This window comes from Hippocampus bargibanti, linkage group LG04, assembly GCF_051943395.1.
Source record: "Hippocampus bargibanti isolate YZ-2025 linkage group LG04, ASM5194339v1, whole genome shotgun sequence".
In the NCBI taxonomy this organism is placed as follows: domain Eukaryota; kingdom Metazoa; phylum Chordata; class Actinopteri; order Syngnathiformes; family Syngnathidae; genus Hippocampus; species Hippocampus bargibanti.
Window position 1 is genome coordinate 18,733,391 of NC_142737.1, and position 11,053 is coordinate 18,744,443.

Here is an 11,053-nt window from a genome sequence, read left to right on the forward strand (position 1 = left end):
ATGACAAAAGTATCGTCCACATATCTAAACCAGTGTCTAGGTTTTGTCCCCGGGAAGGATGTGAGGGCCTGTTTCTCCATCTCTTCCATGTACAGATTAATGTACAGAAATTTCCACATTGCGGGACGAATAAAGGTATTCTGATTCTGATTCTGATTAGCCACTATGGGTGAAACTGGTGAGCCCATAGCACAACCATGAATTTGTTTATAAAATTTCTCCCGAAATTGAAAATACGTAGTATTAAGGCAGATTTCCAATAATTGGCAGATGTGATCCGCTTTAAGTTTGGTTCTTTCATGCAGAGAAACGTCCGCCAGCAGTCTCGTCCTCACCACTGAGACTGCTGCTGGGGTTGGGACAGATGTAAAGAGAGAAGTCACATCGTATGATGCCAAGGTTTCCTCAGGTTCCAATATGAGGTCTTTGATCCTCGCTACAAACCCTGTGGTGTTCTCTACGTGATATTCTGTGTTACCAACCAACGGAGCTAAGATAGTTTTTAAATATTTGGCTACATTGTATGTAGAGGAGTCAATGCTACAAACAATGGGTCTGAGGGGGAACCCTTCTTTATGTATTTTTGGCAGGCCATAGATACATGGCGTGGCCTCTCCCGGGTATAATCTAAAATACATCTGTTTGTCTATATGTTTTCCCTTCTCTAACTTTTGCAGACAGTCTATCATTTCTTTCTTGTATCTATTGGAAGGGTCCCTTTTTAGTTGCTCATAATTGTTAGAATCACTGATTAACCTATTTATTTTGTCTTCATAATCCAATGTGTTGAGAAGCATTCTGCATCTGCCCTTGTCTGCTGGCAAAAGAAGCGATTCTTATAAAACAACAAAATCCTTCATTAAACCGTTCTGGTGGGGTGAGGTTCAATATGGATCGTTCATACAATAGCCTGCTTAGGCAAAACAGGTTAGGCAACATTCGTAATGCTGATGAGGTGATACCGGTGGGAGTGGGGGAATTAGGCCAGTCGTTAGTCAGGAATGTAGGAACAATCAGTGGGGCCACAGGGAGTGGTCCTCTGCTCCCCCCAACCTGAGAGTAGGGACCTATCATAGCTGTGTCCGGCGCTGCCATGTCTGGACATTAGGGATATATAAATGTGGCCAAAATAAATACGACCAGTCAGACTTTAGTTCGCTGACGAAGCCTCTTGGATAGGAGGCGAAACGTCCGAAAGCTTCAAATTTGTACAGATGACGGCTGAAGAAACCTTCTCATCGATGGACCACTCCTGTACGACTGAGAGCTTACACAGACGTAAAAATGGAGGATTACATAAATTGAAAGACTTTTCTAAACTGGACTTTCAATCGAAGCAGGAGATAATAATTAAAAGAAGACCAACAACGGACTGTATAGCTTACAAACGGTGAGGGATGGATGTAAATCTCCTGAACAGCTTCTCAGCTTTTTGGCCCAGAAGGATCTCATTGAAACTATTCTTGAGGCGTCAACGTTGCTCCGGCTCGTGCTCGCTGTTCCAGCTTCTACAGCATCAGTGGAGTGCTCATTCTCAGCACAGAAAACAGACTGAAAGACAGACTGAAAACATACAGTCGGAACAGGACTGATCAAAGACGACTTTCTTTACTGGCAGTGATCTCCATTGAGACAGAGAGACTTTTAAAACTGAAGAAAGATAAGGAAGGTTTCGACAAAGTTATCGATGACTTTCTTCAGAAGGAGCGGCGCATGGACTTCATTTATAAGTAAAGGTAACACGATAACGTTTTTTTACTCTTTTTTTCTATGCTACAGTTCATATCAAGAATGCTGACATGACATTTTAAACAAAACATGTTAACTGTTGCCAATCATATGGTGAATAAGCTACTCTGTTGAGTTCTTCTGTTTGTAAATATGACTGTGATGACGTCAGTGCCTCACCAGCTATGAACCTCACCGCACATCACTGAAATCACGACAGTCATATGTTATCTACTGATCAAACAAAAAATTGGACAAATAATGTAATGTGAATATCTGCAGCCAGTGATGACCAAGTAGGAGTACATGTCATAACTAATTGACACGTTGAGTCACGTGTGTCGTACCATCCGTGGCAGATTCTTTGCCGAACCTTTGAGACTGAACAAAGGTTAAGAACCACGATGCTTGAGTGAGTGGAAAATACATTTTGTGGGAGATGTTTGAGATCTTTGTACACTGGGACTCATACTAATGATGCTTTCTTTTTATTTTTGAAAAAAATTGCCACCGACATGTTGCTAGTGTGTTTTGACACACAAAATCCTTAACATGCTGGAGGAATCAAGAATGAGAATCAGAATCAGAAAACCTTCAAAAGTCCCACAATGGTGAAATTTGCAGGCCACAGCAGCAATTTGAAAGGGGGTGGGGGGTGAAAAGATGAAAAAAACAAGGTATTCTAAGCATAATAAAAATATCATTATTTCCCCTTTAAGATGAAGTCAAATTATTTTAAGTCCTGTCGAGTCATTTGATTGAGAAAAAAATAGCAATACATGTGGCTTTCAATGACATCAATCATCTCCCTGGTGTCGTTCATGAATATCAAAGGACAACCGACGCCCCGGACAAGTTGTGTCCATAATTTGTAAAATCACTTCAAATGACTTCTACTGAGCGTATAAAGATTCCACCGCATATAGCTATAGCTATTTTACGTTTAAAGACTCACACTGAATATTCAGGAAGTCTTGTTTCTGAGTTGGTGACAATACCTCCCGTGACGTCACGGTAGGTATCGTCACTGACCGAGAAAGCGACACACAATGCATTTTGGGTACTTTGTTTGGTCTGACAACTTCGTGTTGATCCGTGTTGATGGCGAAATTAGAAGGAAAACACATAAATAACGCGATGGTGAATCGTTGTGTGTTGCACCAAGACTACTATTTGACACTCGCTGACACAAATTCCCAGCGGACAAATCAGCCCATTTCCAACGGAGCTTGGGCGCCATCTTGTGCATTTCCTGGGACGCTACATTGGTGTCATTGACGGCTCGAATTGATATGGGAGGACTTCTTTAATCTATTGAAAACATTTATGCTTTCCTCTTCAGGACTATTTGAACTATATTCATTACTGGATGAGTAACAAGAAAGCATCTTCTCCGAATCTGAAGCCATTGATTTGATTCTCGAGCAGGGCAAGACGTATTGGCGTGACGTCACGAATTGGGGATGGGACTTTCTGAAAATCCCCAATTCGCAACTCATTTTGTTGCAGTTTTAGCACACTTTAAGTCATTTTTATTGGTGTTTGGCATTTGACTAAAAATATCACCCTGCGTGTTTTGGGTATTTTAGATGCTGCAAAACGTTTTTCTGATGTCATTTAAGAAACAAAAAAATGTTGTCGGTTGTCCTTTAAGTATCACAAACAAAACAATAATGACAGCGCTGCAATAGTATTTGTGCATCTCCAGGAAATATTTACTGCAGCACTTCTAACGCCAGTAAAGGCACATCACTTAGCAAATTCTTCATTGAAATGTCACACATTTCACAGCGGGGGGACCCGCAGCTGGCGCACATGTGTGTCGTGTTTCATTACGACGGTGCTGGTGTAGGCGTGCGAAAAGGTTTTTGGTTCTCTCAATGTGAAAGATGAAGGCTCGTTATCTGGATGCTGAACTTCTTCCAATTGTAACAGTTTCCGTTCATGTTAAAGAGGAAAGCACCCCAAAAATCTTCTCAGGTGGCGGACATTTTGCTAGTTGCTGTCAACTGAAAATGACATCAGAGTTGCTCAGGGCTCACGTACCAAACAACAACGACTTACCGGTTTTCTGAAGCTGAGCCATGGAATATAAAATCCGAATTCCCTGTTGAGACAAGTGAAGGGACAGAGAACATTTTAAGAAGTAAAACTTTGTTGCACATTTAACCTTTAAGTATGAAAAGTAACCATGCAGTATATTGGCAGCTACTGAACCAATGGGTGTAGAATGTAAGATCCAGATAAAATACTTGGAAAACTCACAGAGTGATGGGAGATGAGTGGGGTAATGTGTTGTATTTTGTGTCGTCAAGTTTAAAATGATGAAAGCATCCATCAATCTTCTCCACATACTAAATTGCTGAACAGTCAAATGTTAATACCAGAGCGACTTCTGTTAGCACATTTGGTTGAATTTCGTGAGAACCATTCTGGGATATGCAAACAAACACACTCACTCACTCAGTGGCTATCTTGTGGAGAAATACTCTGATGGGGGATGGCTCTGTTGTTGAAGCGGTAGGTTGCAATGTTTTTTCCATTCAAACCTGTGTGAAAATGGCTCAACTTGTACCCACTCGTACCCGCACAACCCATTCAAATGGAGGAGGTTGCACTCCTCGTCAATAACAATACAGCATATTTCTAGATTCTGCCACTAGTCCCCTAGTCGGTGTGGCTCTGTTTTATTTATAGATGGGCTCCATTTAGAATTCAGTTCCACATTTGACATGCCATGTTCTTCTCTTTGGCTCTGTACGTGTCAAGACTCCCCATTAGCCGGCAACAGCAGGTTGGCAGCTGCTTGGTTGCTTTGGCTGCGCGCACAGAAACGCATGTGTTTGGGAACAAGTCGGCGGCACCGACAAGGAAGGGTGTGGCAATGAACGTTAGCCCAGTTGAGCCGGCAACTCCTGCGGACAGCGGAAGGACAGGCAACAGAGGTGGCAGAGTGCTGTTATCCAATCTGTCAACCAGCAGCGCTATATCACACGACCATAGGCCCGTCCGTCTCTTTCACGTTGCTGTTTAAGGACAATGTGACTTATATGAACCCCACTCAACTATATCTACACAGACTGGAGAAGAGTGAATTGTGCCTGCTGTGTGACTACAAGACGAAAACATTAAATACACACATTAGACTTCTGAAAGCATTTATGTCTCCTTCAGCAGTATTTGTAGTTCATTCATTTTGTGGCAGAGTATAGTGAGGCCGTCCATTCATGCATCCTTAGATAAACAGCACCGATTGAGGTATTAATGATGACCTCATGCTTGCGATGCATTACATTTTTATGCTAGAACTCCTTCTCAACTTTCCATTTTTTCCCCTGGATGGAGGGAAGGTCTAACTTCTGACAATATGCCCATGTCAACGGAAATAATCAATGCAATACTGTCTAAAGTACAGACCTACCACACCTTAGCAATTGAACCTATAGGGAAGGAAATCACAGATCAAAATGTATGCTGACATACAGCATAGTTAGATGACAATAGATAATTTTTCCCCTTTAGTTAATTAATTGAATTGTTCTTAGAACTGAAATAACTCAACTGTATTAATAGAGCACTTTCAAACAACAACTGCTGCATACAAAGTGCTGTACATGGAGCAATGAGCATATATACAAAAAGTAAGTTTTAATAATAATATTACATTTAATTTACAAGCGCCTTTCTGAACACTCAAGGACACTTTACAACAAAGACAACACACAAAACAGTAAAATCATGCATAAAACAATAAATAATAAAACAGCAGAATAAATTAGACCATGAAAGCAAGTTTAAACAGGTGGGTTTTCAGGTGAGATTTGAAAGTAGGAAGGGAGTCAATGTTGCGGATGTTGGGTGGAAGTGAGTTCCAGAGTTTAGGTGCGGAGCGACTGAAAGCTCTGCACCCCATCATTGTGAGACGGGCAGAGGGCATGTAGAGGTGGAGGGAGGAAGAGGATCTGAGGGCCCGAGAAGGAACTGAGATTTGAATTAGGTCAGACAGATAGGGGGCGGGGGCAAGGTTATGGATGGCTTTAAATGTAAACAGAAGTATCTTAAATTCAATAAGGCGTTTAACAGGGAGCCACTGGAGCTGTTGGAGGACAGGAGTGATGTGGTGAAATGAGGGTTTTTTTGTGATGATCCGGGCTGAGGAATTTTGGACTAGTTGGAGTTTATGGAGACATTTTTGATTGACCCCGAAAAGAAGTGAATTACAATAATCGATACGGGAGGTGACGAGACTGTGGACGAGGATGGCAGTGGTGTGAGGGGTGAGAGAGGGACGGAGACGATTGATATTGCGGAGGTGGAAATATGCAGACCGGATTATGTTATTTATATGGGAGTGAAAAGATAGTGTGCTATCAAGGATGACACCCAGGCTCTTAACCTGAAGGGCGGGGGACACGGTAGAAATGTCAATGGTGAGAGAGAAACTGTTTGCTTTGTTAAGGGTGGATTTTGTACCGACAAGGAGAAGTTCAGTTTTTTCGCTGTTTAGTTTGAGAAAGTTATGAGAAAACCAGGATTTGATTTCTGAGAGGCAAAGTGTAAGGGATGCAGGTGGAAGAGAGGCGTCCGGTTTACTAGAGAGGTAGAGCTGGGTGTCATCCGCGAAGCAGTGAAAATGAATTCCAAAATTGCGGAAGATATCACCAAGGGGAAGAAGGTATATAATAAAGAGAAGGGGCCCCAGAACAGACCCTTGGGGCACACCAGAAGACACAGGGGAGGACCGTGAAGTGAATGAGGTAATTTGGATAAACTGTGAGCGGCCAGTGAGGTAGGAGTGAAACCAACTAAGTGGGGTGTGTGTCACGCCTAGAGTGGAGAGTCGGTTGAGCAGGACGGGGGTGAGAAATGGTGTCAAAGGCCGCAGATAGATCAAGATGGATGAGAATAGAGAGGGAGCCGGTATCTGCTGCTATGAGAAGGTCATTCGTGATTTTTATGAGGGCTGATTCAGTGCTGTGGCGGGGACGGAAACCAGACTGGAATTGTTCGTAGAGGTTATTGTGAGTGAGGTGAGAGTGGAGTTGACAGGCGACGGTTTTTTTCGAGAATTTTAGCGATAAATGGAAGATGCGAAATTGGACGTAGGTTATTGAAATCATTGGGATCTGAACCAAGTTTTTTCAGGATTGGCGTTACAGCTGCGGTTTTGAGAGGGACAGGAACAATTCCAGTGGACAGTGAGGAGTGAATAATAGCTGAATAGCTGTTTTAGGGCGGGTTTTAAAGATTGTGAGCAAGGGGGCTTGTCGAATGTTGAAGTCAAAATAAAATTCCTTTAAGCGTGTTGTTTATTTCCTGTATATTCAGCAATCCATGCTTGTTTGATTTCGCTTATTCGACGGGAAGCTGGAGCCTATCCCAGTTGACTTTGGGTGAAAGGCAGACAATACACCGGATTGATCATTAGTCATTCGCAGGTCTGATGGCCATTCACGGTCAAATCATTTAACATGTATAAATACACATTGCATCTGGATTGATTATTGGTGTTTGGCATTGTGCTTCGTGTTGTCACAGCTCTACTCTCTATTATGATATACCAAACAACATGTCAAGAGATCTGACTTCAAGTACCTATTCAACTCAGTGATGTAATACAGTGGGACCTTAGCTTACGCACTTAATTGGTTCCCAGAAATAGTGTGTAAGGTGCCCAATCAACGTCACTTCCGGGTCGAGTGTACGCTGGCGCGCTTTTGGCTGCCGCTGTTCGCCCGCAAACATTTTGGCTTCTTTTTGGTTTTTAAGATTCCTGTAACCACTGGAAATACTCGACAGTCACCAGAGGAACTTATGGTCGAACTCCAATCCGCTTTGGCTGTCGGATCGTCTCGTGATTCCGGTCGTCTATCCGGACCGCGAACGAGAACACGGACGAGAACATGTACCATCTCCACCCACCTGTACCCGCTGTTGAGGGCTAACCTGGACGCTGCCTGTCTCTGGACGTTGCTGGTTGCTATCATGTCGCTCCTCCAACGACCCGTTGGACGGCTGCAGTATTCGGCGTCAGAGCTGCTTGAACTCCGCTCCCGGTGGACGAGTGTGCCACAGGCGATTTTCCGATTCCCGGAAATCGCTCGCCGCCCTTCCTGGAGGTATATCCACCGCGGATCACGTCGAGACTTTCACCTCGACGACTCCAAGGATATCACCTCCCTGTGGTCATCTTTCCGCCGGCCACGCAGAGGTTACAGCCGCTCCGTGCAACACCGTGTGTTGGCCGGCCTGGCTAGGTCGGCTAATGCCCCTCAAAATGACACCACCAGCGTCACCTTCGGCCTCCTGAACATCCGCTCGCTTACGGGTAAGGGTTGTCTTATCCAAGACATCCTTAATGACCGTAAGCTGGACTTCTTCTGTTTGAATGAGACCTGGCAAACGGCGGGGGACTTTTCCGAGTTGGTTTGTTTACCTCTCAAAACCCCGCCTCTCGGGCCGCGGAGGCGGTCTTGCGATATTTTACCGCGAGATCGGGAAAATCACTCAAGTACCAGTCACGGAAACTCTCTCATTTGAATGCCTTGCGTGTCAAATTTCTGGTCCATCTCCCACAGTTATAACCACTGTATATCGTCCCCCTAAACCACATCGTGACTTTTTAAAAGACTTCTCAGCCGTCCTCACACACCTCTCCACTCTGTCACCAAATATTATTATCCTTGGGGACTTCAACATACACATTGACAATTCCACCCATCCCCTCACCAAAGACTTTATTTCCTCATTGGAGAGTTTTGGCTTACACCAATTCTCTGATTTCCCCACGCATATAAAAGGGCATACCCTGGACTTAATATGCTGTGGTTTTAACCCCGCCAACTGCACAGCAAACGAACTGCCTGTAACGGACCATTTCCTCATCTCATTTAACGTTCCCATCACACTCTCTCTCCCCAAGCCACCGCGCATCATCACTTATCGGAACATCCAACACATTGACACTGTCACCCTCACTGCAATGGCTGCCAACCTCAATCCGGACTACAACTCCCCCCCTGATGAACTTGTTTCGCAATACAACAAGGACCTTGCACACATGCTCAACACCCTTGCTCCTGTTAAATCCCGGTCAGTCCAATTCACTCGATCCGCCCCTTGGTTCACCGCCCAACTCCGCTCCACCAAGACGAAAACTCGGCAGCTGGAAATACTTTACAGAAAGACCGGCCTCACCCACCACCAGGACATGTACACAGCTCACCTCACCCACTACAAGGACTCTATCACACGCGCAAAATCAGAATACTATTCTGGACTGATTGATGCTAACAGTGGGAATCCACAGACTCTGTTTTCCCTATACAACAAAATCATTCAACCCCCTATCTCTCTCTCCTCACACTTTCACTCCTCAGACACCTGCAACGCACTACTTCTGTTTTTCACTGAAAAGATCAACAAGATCCACCAGCACCTCGGCTCCTCTGTATCCCCCCCTCCCCCAACCTTCCTACTCCCTATCAACTGCTGTCGTCTTTTGAACTCCCTCATCCCTCCTTACTTTCTGACCTCATCACCAAGTCCAAGAATTCCACCTGTCAACTTGACCCCCTCCCTACTGTCCTCATCAAATCTTGTCTACCCGCTCTCCTCCCTTTTATTTCAGCTATTATTCACTCCTCACTGTCCACTGGAATTGTTCCTGTCCCTCTTAAAACCGCAGCTGTAACACCAATCCTGAAAAAACTTGGTTCAGATCCCAATGATTTCAATAACCTACGTCCAATTTCGCATCTTCCATTTATCGCTAAAATTCTCGAAAAAACCGTCGCCTGTCAACTCCACTCTCACCTCACTCACAATAACCTCTACGAACAATTCCAGTCAATTCCAGCCATTTCTCACCCCATCCTGCTCAACCGACTCTCCACTCTAGGCGTGACACACACCCCACTTAGTTGGTTTCACTCCTACCTCACTGGCCGCTCACAGTTTATCCAAATTACCTCATTCACTTAACGGTCCTCCCCTGTGTCTTCTGGTGTGCCCTAAGGTTCTGTCCTGGGGCCCCTTCTCTTTATTATATACCTTCTTCCCCTTGGTGATATCTTCCGCAAATTTGGAATTCATTTTCACTGTTTCGCGGATGACACCCAGCTCTACCTCTCCAGTAAACCCGACGCCTCTCTTCCACCTTCACCCTTACACTTTGCCTCTCAGAAATCAAATCCTGGTTTTCTCATAACTTTCTCAAACTAAACAGCGAAAAAACTGAACTTCTCCTTGTCGGTACTAAATCCACCCTTCACAAAGCAAACAGTTTCTCTGTCACCATTGACAATTCTACCGTGTCCCCCGCCCTTCAGGTTCAGAGCCTGGGTGTCATCCTTGATAGCACACTATCTTTTCACTCCCACATAAATAACATAACCCGGTCAGCATATTTTCACCTCCGCATTATCAATCGTCTCCGTCCCTCTCTCACCCCTCACACCACTGCTATCCTCGTCCACAGTCTCGTCACCTCCCGTATCGATTATTGTAATTCACTTCTTTTCAGGGTCAATCAAAAATGTCTCCATAAACTCCAACTAGTCCAAAATTCCTCAGCCCGGATCATCACAAAAAACCCCTAATTTCACCACATCACTCCTGTCCTCCAACAGCTCCACTGGCTCCCTGTTAAACTCCGTATTGAATTCAAGATACAGTAAAGTCTCGTTATATCGATATCGGTTATATCGATAGTACCGCTTATTACGATACTATTTTCATTTCCCTTGCACATTTCTAGTCTTTTTATGTATAATTAGTACCGTTTAGTACGATACCCGGTTATTACGATAATCCGGTTATTACGATGCTCCTTTTCATCCCCCGCCGGCCATTTTTGTTGTTTATATCGATATATCCGTCGCGCCATTGGTCAACTTGGTCACGTGTCTTGTTACGTGCGCCGCCATCGGTCGCGCCATTGGTCGACTTGGTCACATGAGCCGCCATCGGTCGCGCTATTGGTCGACTTGGCCGTGTGACTTTGTCACGTGACACGCCATCGGTCGCGCCATTGGTCAACTTGGTCACGTGTCTTGGTTACGTGTCACGGCATCAGTCGCGCCATTGGTCGACTTGGTCAGGTGACTTGGTTACGTGCCCAGCACCCGTGTAGCAGAGCCATTTTCATTTTCAGACGCTAGCTCGTGTGTAGCAGACGAGATTGAAGTGTTTGTGTTAAAAGGTAAAAATGGGAAGCAGAAGAAGATTGATGACTTTTTTAAATTGTATACATAATACAGTAAGCGTTGCAGTTTCCCTGTTGTGTTATGTACATGCCCACTGTACTGTATATGAATGCAATCGT

General features: G+C 44.4%; 1 long non-coding RNA gene across 1 annotated transcript; it reads right to left on the reverse strand.

Moving 5' to 3' along the window:
• Window positions 1-1,193: 1,193 nt before the first annotated feature.
• LOC148899371 (uncharacterized) lies at window positions 1,194-9,570 on the reverse strand. Its single transcript, XR_016114718.1, has 3 exons — window positions 7,651-9,570; window positions 3,793-3,835; window positions 1,194-1,563 (listed from the first exon to the last, which is right to left on the reverse strand). It is a non-coding gene; the product is annotated as an uncharacterized LOC148899371 (long non-coding RNA).
• Window positions 9,571-11,053: the final 1,483 nt, after the last annotated feature.